This window comes from Cyprinodon tularosa, unplaced genomic scaffold (genome assembly GCF_016077235.1).
Source record: "Cyprinodon tularosa strain WSP-4 unplaced genomic scaffold, ASM1607723v1 ctg10, whole genome shotgun sequence".
Taxonomy (NCBI): domain Eukaryota; kingdom Metazoa; phylum Chordata; class Actinopteri; order Cyprinodontiformes; family Cyprinodontidae; genus Cyprinodon; species Cyprinodon tularosa.
Genome location: NW_024037782.1, coordinates 2,852,174 through 2,872,433, shown reverse-complemented (window position 1 = coordinate 2,872,433; position 20,260 = coordinate 2,852,174). Strand labels below are relative to the sequence as shown.

The window sequence follows — 20,260 nt, the reverse complement described above, 5'->3', positions numbered from 1 at the left end:
AATAAGTGGCCCTTAATTTGTCAATTATTCTGGTGATATGTTAATGCTAGGCCATCCTACGAGCTTGTCCCGATTTTCACTTATGGGTAGTGACTCTGACGTAGTGGAAAAATTGCAAATCTTCTTTTGGAAAGTAAGCTTCTATGAGCCATACAAACAGCAACTTTTAAACAGAGCGTGCATTGGAGAAATGGTCTTGTGCATGCTCTCGCGCACGTTTAATAGACATTCCCTCTCGGGAGAGGGTACAAGGTTGTGCGTGTGAATTTATTTTTAAAGTGGAGAGGTATTTTCAAAAATTCACGTAAATCCTACACTATACCTTTAAGAACCAATTGAATTGAATAGAATTAAAATTAAACCGTTTTAACCAGCTGATATTACACACAATGCAGACTCAAATAGGTGAAAATAGTTTCAGAGTAAGGAGGACCGGGAGTCCCCTATTTGAGATTGTAACAATTCCGTGCTTAGGAGCCCTATAGTAGGTGATAGTCTGAGAGAGATGACAATGTATTTCTAATGGTGAACAATTCAGCCTTATTGTTTAAGTGGGAAGTGAGGAGGGTAAAGATAGTGTAGGCATGGGGTGTGAGGAGGGAGGGAACAAATAATAGAGTTAGCAAAGAGATCATGAATGAGAGAAGCCTAGATGAAGAGGAAAACGGCTGTAACAGCAGCAGTGGCAATGGAGCCTGTGGTTGCTGGAGCTGTAGAGTGATTAACACTGGGGTCACAGCCAAAGACCGCAGCTTGAAAGACACAGCCATTTAAACACACACACCCAAACACACACCAACATACTCGGAGACCTTTCCTGCCTCTCTTGCTGATACTGTTGGGTTGCAGCCCTTTATGAGAAAACACAACAGACTTCAAGACAGCTTGTAGAGGCTGAGATGAATGGTGCTCGTGTAGGGTAAAATAACTGGATAGATATGTGCCTCCAGGAAGATATTTGTCAAGCTTTGTGAGACGACAGATAACTGAGCAAACATTTTTGCCTTCAACTGGCCACATTTAATAAATGCAAATTAAAAATAATTCTCACAGGTTACTTGCATTTTTATTTCTAGATGGATAACGACACAATCTGAATGGCAGACCAACTCCAGTAAAAAGGCAATTACTTTGAAAATGATGCATTTCAAAGCACATTATCATTCAACCCCTGATGGAGCTGTTATTTTCAGTGCAATGATTTCTGTTTAATAGCACTATTTGTTACTAGGACCAATCATTGTATTTTCTATGGAAATGAAAATGACTGTCTTTATAACTCTTGGCAAATTATTTCTTAAAATGCCCTAATATGAAAAATGTGTTGGTGTCTGAAATAAAAAGGTTATTTTCACACCTATGAACCAGATCTCTTTTTGCAAAATAGGCTAAGCGCAAAACAATTAAACAGTGTCAAAGTGCAAGCTGGTATGTAGCAGTGCTTCAGCAGCACAATGGGAGGGAGTTGCTGAGAACAGACTGGTTAAAATAACAAACAGCTTTTATATCAAGGGGAAAGGTAAAAATAATTATTTTCTGGCTCTCCGTGGTTCAAAAAAGGTTAAATTAATATGAATGTACTTTACAAATGCTGGGTAAGGAATACAGCAGGTATTTCTTAAAAAGTCAACATATATTTTGTGGTATTTACTTTAATGATGACAAAAGAGAGAACAAAAGCTGCTTTCGAATTTGGCAACAAATTTCTCAAAATATGCATTACCAAACAGAGGTGGGCACCTCCAGTCCTTAACAGATTGACCATGTCCTCTAGGTTTTAAATGTATCCTATTCCAGATCCTCTGTATCAAATTACCTATTACCTCCTTAGCCTCTCAAACACTATAGAGGAGCCACGTAATTACCAGTTTGTATGAATCAGGTAGGGAAATAAAAGAGTCAGGACATAAGTCCTTAATGACTGGTGATTTTTATCGAAAAAAAAACATCATTTTTAATCACTGTTTGGAATTTGCAAAGGACTCCTGGGCCTCACAAAATACAAATATTGTTCAAAAACTTAAACTCTGTGATCAAAAAGACTACTTCACAATTTCAATTCCAATAAGTGGTACTTCTGCCAAACAATACACAACAGAGATTTCAATGAATCATGCTTTCAAATGAAAACACTAGTTAGCAATGTTGCACTGCAGAAAGGAGGTCCTGGGTTCAAATCTGGGCTTGGTGTTTAAAGGTTTTTTCCTTGATACATGAGTTCTATCCAGGTTCCTTCCACAGTCCAAATACAGGTTGATTTTATTGGTTAGTTTATATGATGCACTAATGATGTACTGGCAATGTGTCCAGCTCCGTAAACTAAAGCAATGAAAGTCAACATATGGTCTTCACTACATTTAACAAGACGAGAAAGTGTACGACCGTGTGTGTGTGTGTCGACCATCAATACTGTTGGCTTTGCTGTTAGCTATTGCTAGCTAAGACCATGCCTTGTTACCTACCTAAATACAATACTGTTTGCTAACATTTTTCAAAATAACTTGTCGAGTGGCCTGAAGAGAAATGACAGTACATTTTGCAGACTGATTAAAGTGAGCTAGTCCTTTTGGGGACTCCAGCTAGTTTGTTAGATGTGTTACACTGGTTGAAACACATGCATAGTGAAGAATTACATTTCAACTTTAATTGGATGGGGATGTTCCTTATCCAATAGCACAGTGTCTGTTTCTGATTACAAAAATCTGACAGAAACCTGTGGGGTCTTTTACTAATCGAGAGCACACAATGTGAGCTAAATACTCTGCAGTGGGAGATAAGTTTGATAGAGTGAAATAGAATTTAGGAAGAACGATTTATTTGTGCAGCAGTGACAAGATATTCCAAAGTGCTTTATATTAATTGAACGTAAGAAAGAAAACACATAGGGAAGTACATCACAGTGGCGACATAATGGTGGTAAAGAAAGGTTGGACTATAACTGATGATACTTCGGTTAGCAATTTAAGCAAATTATTTTTTAACCTAAGTTTATTTAAAAGAACTGAGGCTTGTAATTATTTTATAGTTTTACAGCCTTCTTGGAGTTCGGTTTAGATTAGTGGAGCATAAGCACTAAATTAGCATTAAACTTCTTCATATTTGGTTCTGGTTGTTCTAATGAGATTTGAGGCAGAAAACCTGCGACTTCTGGGTGGTTGATAAACAAAAAGCAAGGCAAGAATGTTTTTTGGTGCTAAGCCATTGAGTGATTTATAGATTAACAAAAGTATAAAGTCTATTCCCTGAGCTACAGGGAGCCAATGTAAAGTCTTCAGAACTGGGCTGATGTGCTCTACTTTCTTAGTTCTAGTGAGAACATGGATAGCATCCTTTTGGATCAGCTGCAGCTGTCTGATCATTAGCCACATATGTGAAGAAGTCTTTGCAATAATCAATTTGGCTAAAGATAAAGACATGGATGAGTTTTACAGGTCTTGCTTGAAAATGTGTCCTTTAATCGGTGAGGCAAACAGACTAATAAAATAAATAATAGAATAGGGAAAACAAATAAAACCTTAGTTTGAATAAAAACCTTTCGGGACATACAGGCATCTGACAAATGACTAAAAAGAAAGGTTTGAAAGAGAAGACCGAGCACTTCGTGTCTCTCCATGTTTGCCTTCCTGAGGGTTTGATGTCATTAATCATAGCGGTCAAATCTACAGCAAAACAATTGAGCAAAGGGAAACAAAGACAGGGTGGGGTGGGATAGTGGTGGTGAAGGAGGAAGGGGAGTAGGTGAGCGGGGCTTCAACAGTAAGATGAAGGAGAGAAAACGACAGAGAGGAACTTTAAAATAGATGGCAGTCTGAACTACAATAGGTAGAAGAAAGGTTTGTGGAACTGATACAGTTGACACCACAGTAAGGTTTGGTGTGGCAAAAACCCAAATAGACAAGAAGGACAATTTAGTGTAGGGAGAACAAGGGGAGCAAAATGAAGTAAAACAACTGCTATAAATATCTTTGCGTCAAGTCAAACCAATGTCAGTTTGATACAGGAAGTGCACACAGTCATTGAGGTTATAGAACAGTTGACTAGATCATATCAGATAAACAGAGTTTTCCACATTCTTTGTACTTTGGGACTTAACCTTCACTTTAATTTGCCTTTATTCAGTCGTTCAGAAATGTTAAACAGAAAGAGGAATAGAATATTTTTTGAGTTAATATGTCTATTTAGCTTTTTTTTTTTTTATATACTTCATTTTAAGCATTTCTTTTTCATCATAACCTATATTCAGAGCACTGGGAACATTTGAAATGTGTTGAAATTTCTAGCTTAAGTTACGTGGTTTATGCATACTAGTTCAAAATGCAATTATCATTTTACATTCTTGTCTACGAGACAGTTTGAATCTGTGTCAAAGCAGTTTTTGTGCTTTCATGTCAATCCAGCAATGGTTAACTTCTTGCTAGTATTCCAAAGGCATCATAGTTATGCAGTGTTGGGCAAGCTACTTGTCCAGTGTAGTGAGCTAAGCTATCAGTTACTCAACAATAAATTAAGCTTCACTACACCAAAGCTACCACCTAAAGAATTATAGCAAGCTAAGTTACACTAATGTGTTAAAAGTAGCTTAACTACATCAGAAGCTACTTAACGTTGTACCAAGCTAATGTCAATTCAAAATGAGTCTGATACACTAGTTAAAATATTTATTAAAGGTCAGCCAATGACATAACACAGTGTAAACATTGCTTTATGATCAGCATATTAAAAAAAAACTGAAGTAATTACTAGTAGACAAACTAGTAAACAATCTGCTGTTATTAGAACCAAATGAAAGGTACTGTGTAGTGTTCTACACATGGAGACATGGCTATGAGTTTGCATTCAATGGACATCTCTAGGGAAAACAAAACCCTACAAAAGGCATCTTATTTCTTTAGGGTCTCCCTTAGAGAAAACTTCTTCAGACCTCAATTAAACAGTCGATTCAAGGAACAAATGAAACTGTTTACAAAAAAGGTGAAAAAATAAAGAAGCTAATTAAGTGATTTTTAAGTGTAATTTAATTTCTACCTACATATTTATTCATTGTATTTTTGGGGGCAATTAATTAAATGCTTATTTATTTATTTATTGAGCATTTATTTATTTATGTATTTATTTTATATACAGTAGAGCTGTTCCTTCATACCTAAAAAATCTTATCCGTGCAAAGCCTAAAAACAGATTTATGTAAACATCCTGTCAGGTAAACTAGGCCATGGAAATACAATATGGAAGTTTCACTACTGCTCTCTAATTAGAGTATCTTAGTGGCACATATGGGAGAATTATCCTGCCATAATGCAAGAACACATCATTTCAATTTGAGAAAAGAATTTCATCTTCTTGCACTCAAAACTTATAATGCTCACACCCAAAACATGCGCTCTCTCTCAAATCTTTTCTCTTCTCTCTCAAATCTTTGTTTCTTCTCTCAGATTTAATCCTTCTTGCACAGATATTTTCTCCTCTTGTTTGCCTCCTTTTCTTTGCGCACAAACCGCGCTCTGCTCGGGTCTCAGATACGCTCGCAAACCCGTAGGCTCTGCTTGCGGATTTTTTTTGCTCACTCTCAGACTGCAGTTGGATCGTCGCCTAGCAACCTTTCCAGCCAATAGAACGACAGCCTCAGAAAGGGTGCACTTGTTTAACCCTACTGGGTGTGCCTGTGCTACTACTCCACTTATAAGAGCGTCAGCTGAAACTGCTATTTACAGTAGTTTTGTGGCTGATTGTTGTTTCAAAATAGAAAACCTGGTTTCATTTCTTAGTTATGCCCTGGATTTTGTAGCGTTTGTGGACGCTACGTCGCTACTTGATAAAAACAATAACGTCACTACAGGAAAGTTACTTGATAAATAAAGCAGCGACGCTACGCTCAAGCTACTGGAAAATGTAGTTAAACTAATAGCTTCGCTACATGTAGCGGCGCTACTGCCCATCACTGTAGTTATGCATATTTTAGCAGCAATAGTTCTACTGGTTTACAATTTCTAAAACAAGTGATGTAACTTTTAAATGTCTTCATAAACCTCCAAACTACATCTTAGCTACATATTGGCTGATTTCAGTTTAAAATGAATTGTTTTTCATTGATGGTAAAATAATTTTACTATCCTCCTAATCATTATATCGCCTACTTGATAATGGACTGAGTTGACCTTGTCAGGTTGTGTGGAGGTTTATAGAGGACCCAAATGCAGAGACGAAAGCTGAGGTGGTTTCTTTCAGATGTAATTATCCAAATGGTAGCAAGAAGCGCAAAAGTCCAAAAATTAAATACTGAAAACCAAAAACCAGGGGACGTCAGGGAAAACACACATGGGGGGGAAAAAACGACAAGGAACCAGCAAACAGTTACTTAAGAGGAGGAGTTTATATGGGAGACTGAACAAAGACCAGGATAATCAGCAGATTGGGAGCAGGTGTGGATGGAAGAATCTAGGAGGGAGCTACAGAAGGAGACTGACACAAGAGGGTAACAGAGGGTAAACAAGAAGTACTCAAATACAACCAAATTCAACTAGAACAGCACAAAATCAAAATAAGGCCAAAGGAAAAAAAACAAAAAAAACTTAAACAGAACCAACACCATGACATACCAGGTACAATTTGTTTATTTTGTTTAAATTCCAACATTTCTTAAGCTTAATTTAATCAAAAAATGTTATGGAAAAAATCACTTAGCATCCAAAATGAATTTTTAGGGAAAAATCAGTTTATAAGGACGTTTTAAATGAGAAAGCTATGTACGAATACGTCACCACAAGCTTCTTATAGCCCAGTAAAAAAAGATAAAAACACTGTGTCTTTATTTGGTATTACTGCTCATTCTCAATCTACCAAAGCTCAACGTTTGGAACGGGCTTGGACAAAGATGATATCTATTAAGAGTGGATTGGCTGGGATGGGTCAGAGCCTAAATGACTTAGAAAAGTCCTGTTGAGATCAGTTTCCCACAAAAATATAATCTTACAACAGCACAGCAGTTTGATTTGCATTCTGCTCTGTAGTGCCACTGACAGCACTGATCTAAAGAAGAGGATTTTCTAATAATAAGCTGTGAATCCAGCTGTTCTTTGCTGTATGAACTCACAAATCACAAAGCTTGAAGCTGTGGCTGGGGATGTTTCAGATTTCAAGAACGATGAAGCGGGAGAGGCGTGGAGAGGAGGACTTAAACCTCCCCTCTGAATCTTTTTCATGGTAACAGCCCGCCCCTCCTCAGCTTTTTCAGCCCTCCGTAACTAATCACATGTCAGTCAATGTGGCGATAGAAAGAGGCAGCAGTCAAAATACCTGTGTCAGGACTGTGGTCATTAGAGCATTCAGTGACTCATAGACAGACACACATACACAGAGAGACAAACACATTCATACACAAAAAAAGACCAAAGCAAAAGACAGAGTGGGGGATGGTAAGTAATAAAGCAGATATGGTTAGTATGAGGGCATAAATTTTCTCCTGCATATGCATTCTCCCTTTATGTGTTGCTAATGTGCATACATGTTTGCATAGTGTATAACTACAGCTTTAGAATATCTTTAAGCATCTGGATTTGTACATATTTCATTCTAGCCAACATGTCTGTGTAATTCAGCCTGAATAATAACACTCAAATACACATACATGCATACATTGATCCCAGTGCGATAAAGATAACAAAGTTAGACCTTCCATAATATTTATTTTCCCATAACAGACCAAGTCTGCCACGCCCGGTCAAATAACTCCATGCAGATGAAATATGGTCTTCATTACCTTTAAACCTCACGCAGAAACTAGCAAGAGAGACTGAATTGCCCTTCTTTCTCGACTGAAAGAGCACAAAATGAATTGGAGCAGCTATGATTTCTTTTTGCATCGCCATGACAAATGCAGCAAAATGGGGAGAGGGAGAAAAAAAGAGAACAATAGTGACACATAAAAGAGACACAAAAGGGCACAAAAGACAGAGGAATATATGTAAGACAAAAAAATGTAAGCGAAATTTGTGCTTGACTGTAAGATCTGGGATGAAAGAAAAATTATGAAATAGGGTATTCAGTTAAGGATCATGTTAAACCATGCAATGAAATGAGTCCCAAAGGAGGAGGGTTTCTCTCTGGCATATAATGTCCTTAATTGCATCTATTGGTTTTTAGATATAACATTAATCTTAGGTTTATAGGTCAGCATTATGGTCCTGTCAATCATGCAGAGGGGCTTTAAGCAGCAAACTGCTCTTCAAATAGCACCTTAAAATAATACATGCCAGATAACAGAACATACAAATATATTTATAAAAATGTCAGTCAGCTTAAAGCACATTGAATCTATGAGAGAGTCAGTGATTCTGAATTGTTTTGATGGGTTGCTGGATGTATCACTTTTCTATTTTATTTTTTTTTCAAAATGCACGGTTCATTTGGCTAAAGGCACAGACACCTCCCCCACCTCTGACCCCCAAAGCTTTGAGTAGGTGTAGGATTTCAGATGGCAAAATAATTGCACCATTGTGCCCCTGTAAAGACAATGAAAACAAACCTCACACACTGCTGACATTCAACTATGCCTATTCTGCCTAACCTTGACTTACAGCACAACTCAGGTGGAACATAAATATGGATATCCAAATAATACATAAAATATGACAAGCAGGAAAGAAAAGCGTGTTTGTTTGTTTTTTCGTAGGGTAAGTACATAGGGAGATTTAAAAAAAAATAAAACTTACAGTTAACAAAAAATGAATACTGTGATATACTAGACTTTTGTATATGTCGTGCTCCCGATAACTTAAACCAGCACACTCCTCATCACATGTAGGCTTCAGAACCCTGTCTGGTAGTTCCATTAAATCTATTAAATCCACTTGCATTATATCATAGTACTTATAGTGCACAATAGGACCCTTTCAAGGGCAGTCCCAGAGGATTCCAACAAAGAGGCCACTCTTATAAAGACAAGTAAACTGATTCATGAAAAGCCAAACATAATTTTTTTTGTATGTGTCCCTATGTCTACTATAACATAATCAAAAAGTATAATTTTATCGAGCAAAATATAGTCAGGAAAATATTTGGAAGTTAATAAACAAAATGTACTGCTTCAATTGTACAGAGAATTATGTAACTATTGTAGTGTTATTACTGTGTCATGAGGTTGTGCAATCTGATGATTCTCATTCAGGAGAATAAATTACCATTAGAAAATACCTTCTCAAAAGTCATTAAACATAACCTTCATTTAGCAAACATTTTTATATCTAAAATGCTGTTTTATTGGTGTAATGTAACTGTCTAATCTGAAATGTCATGTTTTCATTAGCTGTAAGTGGAAAATCATCATAATTATTATCAATAATTAGCTTGAAAACATCCATCTGCATGTGATTAATCTATTTAAATGGTTTTACTGAGTGAACCTAGTTACTGAAACAGGTGACCTTTAAAATAATATTCTATGCAAGCATGTTTTGTATACAAGTCCTAATTAATTATTATTATTTATTGAACATTACAGTATATATGTGGTTTGCTTTCTGTAATGCATAACAGAATATTTTCTTTATTAGAATTTAAGAAAAGTTGATCACTGGTATGTAAAAAACACAAAGTTCTAGTCACTTTATTGTCTTCCTATTTACTTTAAGTTGAAAGATCTAAGAAAAAAACTATATGGGTCTAAATTTAAGGATGTTAAGCACATCTCATGATATGTTTGTTCTCATAAGGTGTGAAGTATATGTTTTGTCGGTGATGTACCCGTTTTATATGATATATTGCACCTACTGAGAGCAAGGGTATAGAATGTATTAGCTACTTTTTGTTTTAGGATGAGGTTTGCTTCTTTTCCATCACAGTTTTCTCTTCAGACATAAATTGTATTAAACCACTCTATTAGATTAGATTTGTAAGATTAAGGTTTTTTTCAAAACAATAAAAAAGAAGCATATGTTCATCTCTGCGGCTGCACAACTAATAGGAAACCATAATGTTTCCTGCATTGTTGGCAAGAACAAAACAGTTTAAAACCTAATGATGTTCTTTAGTAGAATCCAGACAAACATGTTTGCTTTATTTAGATGTAAAAATCGTCATCCAGCACCCTGATGGCATATTTAATTTCCGAACAACTCAGGATATGGTAGGACATCCCTTCATTTCAAATCAACCATTTATGATCAAAACTATGAGTAGCAGTGAGTTGCTTCTGAGACATTAGGCCTCCTGAGGTGAATCTGTGTCGGCTCTTCTCATGGCAGAAAAGGAACCTGGGTAACGTTATTGTCATCTTGTTGTTGCAGCCTTGTTGTATGCTGGATTGTTTACAAAAATCTCTAATTTGAAATATATTAGAGGGTGGACCGATAATAATGTCATATTATGTATGCATATTGCTAGTTAATTTATTTTGCTTGCTTCCAAAACTTTTAATCTGCAACATTTGGTTATCATTAGCAGCATGTCCAAGTTAACTCAAACCATGATGGTGTCTAAACTAAAGTTTAGAATCATAAGAATATTTTCTATAATAATTCTTGTAATTAAAAAAACTTTCATTCAAACTACAGACAAACAAACATTGGAATTCCAGATATACCTTTTTCTGGTTATTTCAAGTCCTTTGCAGAGTGTGAGGAATTTCAAAGTCAACATTAGTCATAGGCCAAACTATTATAAATAATAAAAGCCAAAAGCTCCATTAATTATTCAGGATAGCAAACATAACTTTTGCTTTCACTTACTGGTACCTCTAAACATGTTTCTAAAAAGATTTGTCAATAATCTGTAGAAATTGTTAATAAAAAACAAAAAAACAAAAAAAAAAACAGAGTTTTCTGTATCAGTCTATTTCCTGGATTCTTTATTTGCTCAGTTATTGTTTTGGTTCATTTTGCAGGACTAAATCAAAGCATTGGGCCTTCATCAACTGTTTTCCTAAAAAAAAAAAAAACACACAAAAAAGTAAGCATAAGTACAGTAATTTGAAACTACACAATTCTTCACCAGAAGGAACAGAAAAAAAAATCCTTTTTCTGCATTTGAAAACTCAACATGTATTTAAATCTAAATGCAGCAACCAAGAGCTGTCTTCGTCTGTCAATGGGCCTCGAAATAATTTGCTGTTCTTTTATTCGCTGCCATGCTGACTTCACATCCAGCCTCTGCCACTAGTGTTCAGGCAGAATTTTCTATTACCAATCTAATTGCACATTCCACCCTGACAAGAGCTCATTAAACCTTAATTATACACATGTTGTTTTCTACAAACATCTCCATTTGGGTCTCTCTGCCTTGTAATTGTTCAACAGGGACAAGCATTTGAGATTTTTTGCAGACTTTCACTGGAAAAGCATAGAGACAACAGGAGTAAGAGAAAGAAAGAAGTGAAACTGAAAAGAAAATACCAGAGAGAAAGAGAGGAGTGTATGGAAGTAGGTCATGCCTCTCCATAAACAAGGCATGGTTTCTAAAATAATATACCCATCCAGTGGAAGTAATGCCAAACAACTGAGTGAATGTGGGGCTCATGTATTATTTACAGAGCACTATTACCCCCCCTCCTATTCCAAAGTCGCAGGATTTTTTTTTCATGTTTTTCATCTGCTTTTGCCATTTGAATTTCAGAGAAATCCAACTACCCTGATACATCAAGCAGGGAGGGGTGCTGCTAAGTGTTAGGATGTTGAGTTTCCCTTACTTCCCTTCACACTTGTTTGCCGACCTTTCGAACCAACCACCGTGCACCACACTGGCCCTTTCATGTTGGCTACAGTTCTGGTGTTTTTTACAGATTTGTTGTATTTTAGAAAGGGCAGAGTACAGCTCCAAATCCAGACACTTTGAGGCCTGGGCGTTGGTTAAATATTATGGGGAAGATGTTTTATTGAAATAGTTCTTTTACCACGCTAGTTTCAAACTTAAATCTTGGAGGGCAGATTTCCTGCTGTTTGACGTTTCCCTCTCCCTAAACACCTGATTCAAATAATTTAACTGCCTCACTAGCATGCAGACACACTCTACATAGGTCTGCTAATGAGCTAATATTTGAATCAGGTGTGGTGAAGCAGAGATGGCTCTAAAAGTTGCAGGATGTCAGCCCCAGAGGAGTGGAGTTTGAGAGGAGGGCAGAGTGTTCCTTTTAGCCCTAAAATGCCAAATCATTTTGAATAGAGTGACCTAGTTTCTCAAGTATCACGATACTTATCAAACTACCTATTAATTAAAACTATTTGGGAAATACTAAACTGAAAAAATGTGCCTGTATTCTAAGGAAGACAAACTTACTTACTGATGTCTAGCTTGTGCATATTGTATGATGTTTAATTATTGGAGACTTTACAAATAAAACCCTAAAAAACATAAGAATAATTTCTCTTGCATGATTTTAAGAAACTTCTTTACTTCAGGACAATGGAAATAAGAAGTGACACTAAACTATTTCACTCCACATTGACGACTTGTAAAATACTATAACTATAGTTGCAATTATTATAACATCCTATTTTATATCAGACAGATTAGAAGTTATGAACTGACTGAGTGACCAATTAAATAAATAACTAATTAAGACAAATTGCTCTTAATGTTGCATGATAAACATCTTTCTAACCAATTAAATGAGTGAGTGAGTGAGTGAGTGAGTGAGTGAGTGAGTGAGTGAGTGAGTGAGTGAGTGAGTGAGTGAGTGAGTGAGTGAGTGAGTGAGTGACCTATTAGTTGTTGATCGACTGTTTAATTGATTTACATATTGATGGATTGACTGATTACTTGCCCTTTGTGTTGTTTTTTTCTTTATCTGATCAGGGGCACAATGCACAATTATTATTACAAAGACTTGGTGATAACCCATTCAACTGGCAGAAAAAGATGCTAACTTTTTCTGAATTCAGTTGGGCAGTTGTTGCAGAAATAATGCTAACCATCCACCCTGCTACTTTACTACACATGTCCATATATGGACTCTAGACATGTACTTGTTATTTTGGCATTTAATCATTTTATGTTTAATATCCAGTTGAGGATTAATCATTATCATCACCTTTGATCTAAAGATCCACAGTCATTGAATGCTTTGCTTTTACTCCAAAGTTTAGAAGGTAACCATGGCACTGTTTAGCAGATTTTGCATGCAGCTAATTGTGGGGAGAAAAAAAAAAAAAAGAAAATACATATATATATATATATATATATATATATATATATATATATATATATATATATATATATATATATATATATATATCATCTAAATCACATTTTTTCAAAACATTTAGTGGCTGTACAATGCAGTGACAAAGTGTAACAAGACTGAAAAGTTTTAACCTAAGCTGTGTGATCCTTCAAAATATAGATCTTTAACCAACTCTTTATCTTTTTTCCTCCGGAGGTGGAAGGTGGAAAAGTTACAGTATAAAGAGATTTTGTTACAAAAAATGTCAAATAAGTGACATTATGCTGTCTTGTTCATATTTGATTATTTAATTGTGTTTTTGAAAATTACTTGGTATTTGAGATGTTAAGCTAACCAAACTTTTGTAAAAGAGAACATACAAATATGACTTTTAATGTGCCAGGTGGTACATTAAAAAAGTTATTTGCAGCCAAACACTTCTGAAGTTGCTGCCTAGGTACTTTATTAAAGTAGATTATAGTGACACAATGCCAAATGTCGGGTCACGAGTATTACAACAATATAAGGATGTTCTATAAAGGTGAATATCATGATATCAGTAATTTATTTATTCAAAGTTCTGCTAGTTTATACCATAAGATGAACTACAGTGCTTTAAGTCCACCATGTTGATCCAAACGCAGCAACGTTTGGTAAAGTATCTTTTCATTACTGTTACAAAATGTCCATAAACACAAAGTTTACATCTACTTTAATTATGACTATAATCAAATGTATTCAGAGAGTTTCTTTTTTGTCATTCTTATGTACAATCAAGCTCAACATAAAAAGTATTCTTTGGTTGCTTAAAAGCTGTACCATAAAATTGCCCCTCAAGAGCCAGTGTCCACACTGAGCATCTCAGTCAACACTCGGGACATTCTCATCCTGTCACTGTTGACACATACTGCATGCATCATTGACAGCCAATTGGCAGCTGGAAATACACATGCTGCTGTCAGATCATTCCTGCTCTGCGACATGTAATATTGCAATTATCAATAGTATTTTCATACCGTGTACAGATTTCTTATCAGTGGGTTGGTTAAAATATTCCAGTCTTTGCACTGTTATGGTGAATATCAGTCAATTCTTACTGACATCAAACACAATAGCTGTACATCGTGATGTGAGTCATGTTAGAATAAACAAACATGACATATTAAACATGAAAATGATTCGCTCTTAATACTCCTCTATATGAAATCAGGAAAACACTAATCAGAACAACCTGCACTTGATCTAGCCTGATTCAACCCACTTCTCAGACTCTTTTTGTGTGCGAGTTTGTATCTGTCACATTCTTCTCCTGCTGCCGCCTTAATAGGCACTGTCTTAGATATTCGCTACAGAATAGTGCTCATGCAATATTAATATCACACCAAAATATGGAAGCGAAAGCCCCCCTCTCCATCTCTGACTCCCTACATAATTGACTATGCAAGGCACCAAATCAGCTTGGAGAAAGAGAAAAAGACATGTAGAGAAACAAAGCAGCACGGAGAGTGAGAGATGTAAAAAAAAAACAACCAAAAAGGTCCTGAAACGATGCTGTCATCTTTGTGTTCTAGCAGATGCTGAACCTTCACCCCTCTGTGCTGCTGTCAAGGCAGGAGAACTAAACAACAACAGCAGCAGACAGAGAGGCAGCTCAAACTATACAAAGAATTCACACTCAGGTAAAAAAGCCCCGCCTTAAGCTTGTTTCATAGTTGGTTTTCATCACCTCAAACACTAATTGCATCTGTTGGAGTTAAAACCAATTTTATGTTGCATGTGTTTGAACTTTTGCAAATAAGAATAAAGAAAAGTGAGAAGTTTTTCCCTTAATGCACCACCTATGTATGCTGTCAGACATGGTGGCGGCAGCATCATGCTGTGGGAATCATTTTCTTCAGGAAGGCCAGCATGAGCTGGTTGAGGTTCTTGGGATGAAGAAGGGAGATAAATGCACTGTAATCTTGGAAAAAAAAAATCTTTTTAGTGGATGGAAACAACATGAGACTGCTAGAATGGTTAATCCACCCTAAACCTAAACACATCGTCAAAATGACAATGGAAAGGTAATAAAATCCTCTTTTACTGATATTCTAGCTGAGCTTGGGGGTGTTTGCATAGTAGAATGTGCAAAAATTGTATTACTTGTAAAATATCTGCAAAGATAAAGTTTTTAATGAGCATGGTATCACATTTTTGAGTATCACTGATATAACAACTTGAGTGAACAATCAGGAGCACATAGTTAAGTTGTTAACAGACATCCTGCTGGAAACATGCTAACTTTAGACCAAACCTTCCCCCTCTGGAGTTGATTCTAAAGCCCCTGTCACACCTTGACGATTTATCCAGTGTATGCCTTTCGCAGAATCTTCTAAAACGAATTTCAGAGAATACGCTGAACTTTCTATGTATTTCTTCAAGTTTGGGCCTATACATAGAGTTTCATAACAAGTCCAGAGCGTATGTTGAACAAAAGCCTAACTTATGCATAACGCATGGCAGCTTAATGCCCATGATATGTCACAAACCAGTGTCCTGAGGGGAGCAGTGATGCACCCGGAGGCGCCCAGATTGTGGTACTAACCTAGCTGCTTTTTACCGCCTGTCAAAAAAAAAAGAAAAAGAAAAGAAAAGAAAGAGAGAAACAAAGAAAGAAAGAAAAGAGAAAGGGTTTGCACCATTATACAGTGGCTGTGTGTTAGAAGCACTTTAAGCGGACGTCTGAAACACGTCAAATACGTCAATATGCGTTGGAGATAAGTTCTTGACAAGTTATGCTTAGGTTATGCACACGTTATTGGTTTTGGATAAGTTAGACACCACGACTTATGAGAAACTTACAATTAAAGGTATAGAGGACAAACTTTTATTTCTGGGTGGATCGTCTAAATAAGTGGTCCTCCTAATAGTAATTCATTCTGCTGATATGGTTACGTAAGGCCGGTCTGCGTGCTCATCCCGTTAGCTAAATATTTCTAGGCATGCGCACTTTCAGGTGTATATCTGTGGTGAGCTATGGTTTCAGACAGTCATTGAAGCTCACCTTTTTCAAATGGCCAAGGGTCGTACTGTAAGAGAAAAACTGAAAAAGTGCTGAGGAGAAATCTCCTTGCAAAGCATTATAGGATTTGCTCTCACAACGGTCCGCTGTCGCCATAGGCTGTTGCTTCCCAACAGTGGCAACTAATAACAAAGATGGCAGAGGCACCGTGCAGTGGAGAAGGTGTGACTTGACCAATAGAGAGCAAAAATGAGTGATCACTGCTCAAACGGAAAGTTAACTGAATTCGCTATAAAGGCCACTATATAGTCCCCACTCTATACAGTGATTGCGGGATTTAGGGCTAAGGACCGACATTCGGGCACAGTAAGCTTGTATGAGAACAGCAACTTTTAAACAGAGCGTGGACGAGGCAAAATTGGCTCATGCATGCTCTCGCACACGTTTAATAGGCGTTCGCTCTCAGGCGAGGGTAAAGGGTTGTACATTTGCATTTTTTTAAAACAGGAGGAGGACTTTCTTTTTAAAAATTCGCGAAAGTCCTCCACAATACCTTTAACGTAGGCCAACGATCAAATAACTTTCCTGTAACTTATGGCCCCATATGAGCATACTTTAAGAATCAAAATTTCTCTCCGTACTTGCCATATGTCGACGTGTGCCAGGGTGCTCATAACTTATACAAAACTGACTATACCATAACTAATCCAACGTATGCTAGCATTTTTGCCAGATTTTTCTTAAGTAAGTAAGGCAGAGGAGTGACTCCTTCTTTCAGACAGCTTATTATCAGCGTGTTGCATCAGGTAGGGAGGGGCAAAGCTGCTTCACTGATTTACTCCATAAGGACATTTTCTCTGGGTTTTCCTTTAAGGAATTCAAATACATGGAAGAAATATAATGGGCATAGTTTCAGACACCTTACCAACCCATAGTTGTTATATGCTGTATACTAGATAAGTTTTACATTTGTCAATTGGAGATATTTCTGTTTTCAGAAGGAAATCCCTCTAAAGTCAATAATAGCACCCTTTCCTACACCGATCACAGCAGAGTAGTAAGATCATGGCCTCTGCACTGTGTTTCAAAAAATAAACTGTAGATACTTAGCACTGTAATAGCTGTGAAAAGAAATAAAGGTTGCGGGGGCAGAGCCGGAGGTTGGGGGTGGGGGTGGGGGGGTTATATGGAGTTGGGCAGTGCACCTTGACAGGAAACACTGAGGTGAAAGGCAGGAGTTGGAGGTTAGCTTGACAGAGAGAGAAGAACTTGTGTTGGTGGTGAAGGAGGGGGGGTGAGGGGATGAGTTAGCTGGTGCGGAAGTGCCGAGCCCACTTTTAACTGAACAGAAATGAACATAGTGAGTGGAGGGATGAGATGAGGGGATGGGGGTACAGAGATAGAAATCAAGGGGGGAAAAAAAAAAGGGGGGGGGGGTATTGCAGAGACCTACTGCACCTTGACACTTGCTCTAACCGCAGCACCTGATAAGTGCAATGGAAAAACGTCTGGTTTCCTTCTGCATGTTAAGTGGTTATATTCTCCTCTCCTCTCCATACAGCCTGTAGCTACAGTGTGCTACTGTACAGACTTTTACACATAGGTAATAACAGACAAAAGGAAATGACAGATAACCAAAGAGGGGGGGATAAAATATCACACAGCTTCTCCTTTTGCAAATCTGCACCAGAGATGTTATCTTTAAATCTCTTCTGTACTGTAAAACAGACGATTTAGACGCATTTGTTGTATTGCACAAATATATATATATATATATATATATATATATATATATATATATATATATATATATATATATATATATATATATATATATATATATATATATTTTTTTTTTTGTTATCCATAAATTTGCTTCAAAAACACCATCCACATTCAGTTTTAGATGAAGTGTAATTTGCAGAAGGGGATATCAGATGAGGGTAGATTTATATCTTCACTGCCTCAAAATGTCCTGACATGGAGCTCATTCCCATGATTTGTAAGTAGGTCTCTTCACTGAAAAACATGAACAATATTCACTGCAGATAACATATGATTCGAGCCCCTGTGAGATGGAGGACTTTGTGCTTTGTTAGCAGTCTCTCTCTCCCTTTCTCGATAAATGATTTAGGAAATGTAGCCAGAGACATCAATACAATCTGGGTTGTAATTAAAAAAGGTGCACACCAACAATATTACATTGCTTTATTTTAACTTTGCCTGTCTGTCTTCTTTCACTCTCTCTCTCTTTCTCTCTCTCCTGCCCCATCCCCCCACTCCCCAGCACACCCACTCTTCCTCTCGCTGAGCCCTGGAGCACCCAGGAGATAATTCAAAAAGCACTTGTATAGAATGAAACATGAAAAAACGGGGGAAATTAAATTCCCTACTTTTGCTCCATTGTTCTTCCATTTTCTCTCCTTTGTTACATAAATGCATAAAAGCAAGGCGAGCTAGATTCTAATTATGATTTTTTTTCCTTTTTTTTTTTACGATGCTAAAAGATTTTTTTTATATATTTAAAAAAGAATGAAAGAGAGGTTTCACAAACATCTGACTGCTACAGCACTTTGTCAAAGTCAAAGAGTTGCAAGTGCAGCAACTTCAATAAACGTTAATTTTTTCGGTATCTTTGTGAACACTTATTTATCGAGATAAGCGAAAATGAGGCTTTGATGTTCAAATGGAGCTATCATAAAACGGTTTTGCAAAACTAAAGAAATTGTGAAAAAAATAAAAAATAGATTGCTTTGCTTTATCTACATAACCCTATTTTATATGTTGTGCTCCAATCATGCCTGAGGCAGCAGATTGTTGTTGGGGGGAGGGCTCTTGCATCAAATGCATTTCGTCACCTGCATTAAAGGTCTTTTTGGAAAGCAACTCTGGATATAAAGCACAAACTAGAATGGAATTGTAAGTACAATTGAACAGATGAAATTGTCATATGGGACAGAATTTTTCACTCAGACACATTTGTGCACAGTAATCAGGTTAGTAAATAATGGAGGGAAGATAAAAAAAAAACTATCCAGTGCTTTACATGAATAATTGTTTGCCTTGGGACTTTTTTATATATAAATCATATCATAAACATAAGTATGATTCTCTTCGGGATTATGCGTATTTCATGGCAGATTTAAATATTGCATAGATGTGGAAAGACATTAAAATAGTTGTATTTGGCAAACAAAAATCTGAAAAGTGTGGAGTGCAAGCTGTCATTTTTGATAATGTCTTTATCGGTATTAACAGACCAAATCCTTTTTTATTTATTTTATTTTTTTACGTTTTTCTGTGTAAAAGAAAGGTCAGCCAGGTTGGATTGATTCCATCTGCACACAGGACAGTTTGGTATAGTTTTATAACTAGGTTCTGTGTCATGTCTAGGTGTCGACAGGGCACTGCTAACATAGGATTGGCTTTCAATCTAAAGCATTCAGGAAATATCCACAATGAACTGAAGACAGTGTCCAAAATGAAAACTCTGAGATAAAGATGAAATCGCATAAAACCAGAGCAGTCATAATAAAAACCGCAATGCTTGTGCAATGCCAATGAGTGGAGTTTTAAAGCTGCACTCACTGGCATGTGAGTGCAAGGTTTACTGAATAAAATATTTTAGGTCGTGAAAACATTTGAAAACCCTCTGAGGATTAATTCATGAAACATTATCTAAAGCTCAGACAGCAGTGTTGAGTTCATTGTCTGAAATGGGAAAATGGCCTACACCCAGAATGGATGTGGCGGAAAACTAACACAGCAAAACAAGCTGCTCATGGCCTTATGCTTAGGGGATGCTTTTTATTAGCCAGAAAATGGAAGCTAATCAGAACTGATAGGAAGTTAAATAGAGAGGAATCCTGTATGAAAATCCCATCACAGTTTGCCAAAAACATTAAACTATGGCAAACTTTCATGTTTAGGCTGCACAACACTCTGAAATGTAGACTAAGCTGGCTCTAAAACACATTGAGTCAATGGAGCAAGCTTAGAATTTTATCTGTACGGTTTACATTTTGATTTGATATACTTGGTGTTTGTTTCCAAAAGAAAATACAGTTTGATCAAGTTGTGCAAGCGGATGTTTTTTCCTGTTATTTGAA

General features: G+C 36.7%; 1 protein-coding gene across 5 annotated transcripts in view; it reads right to left on the bottom strand.

Moving 5' to 3' along the window:
* tox2 (TOX high mobility group box family member 2) overlaps nt 1–20,260 on the bottom strand; it is a 119,907-nt gene that overhangs the window by 60,971 nt on the left and 38,676 nt on the right. The gene's annotated exons all lie outside the window — the stretch shown is intronic.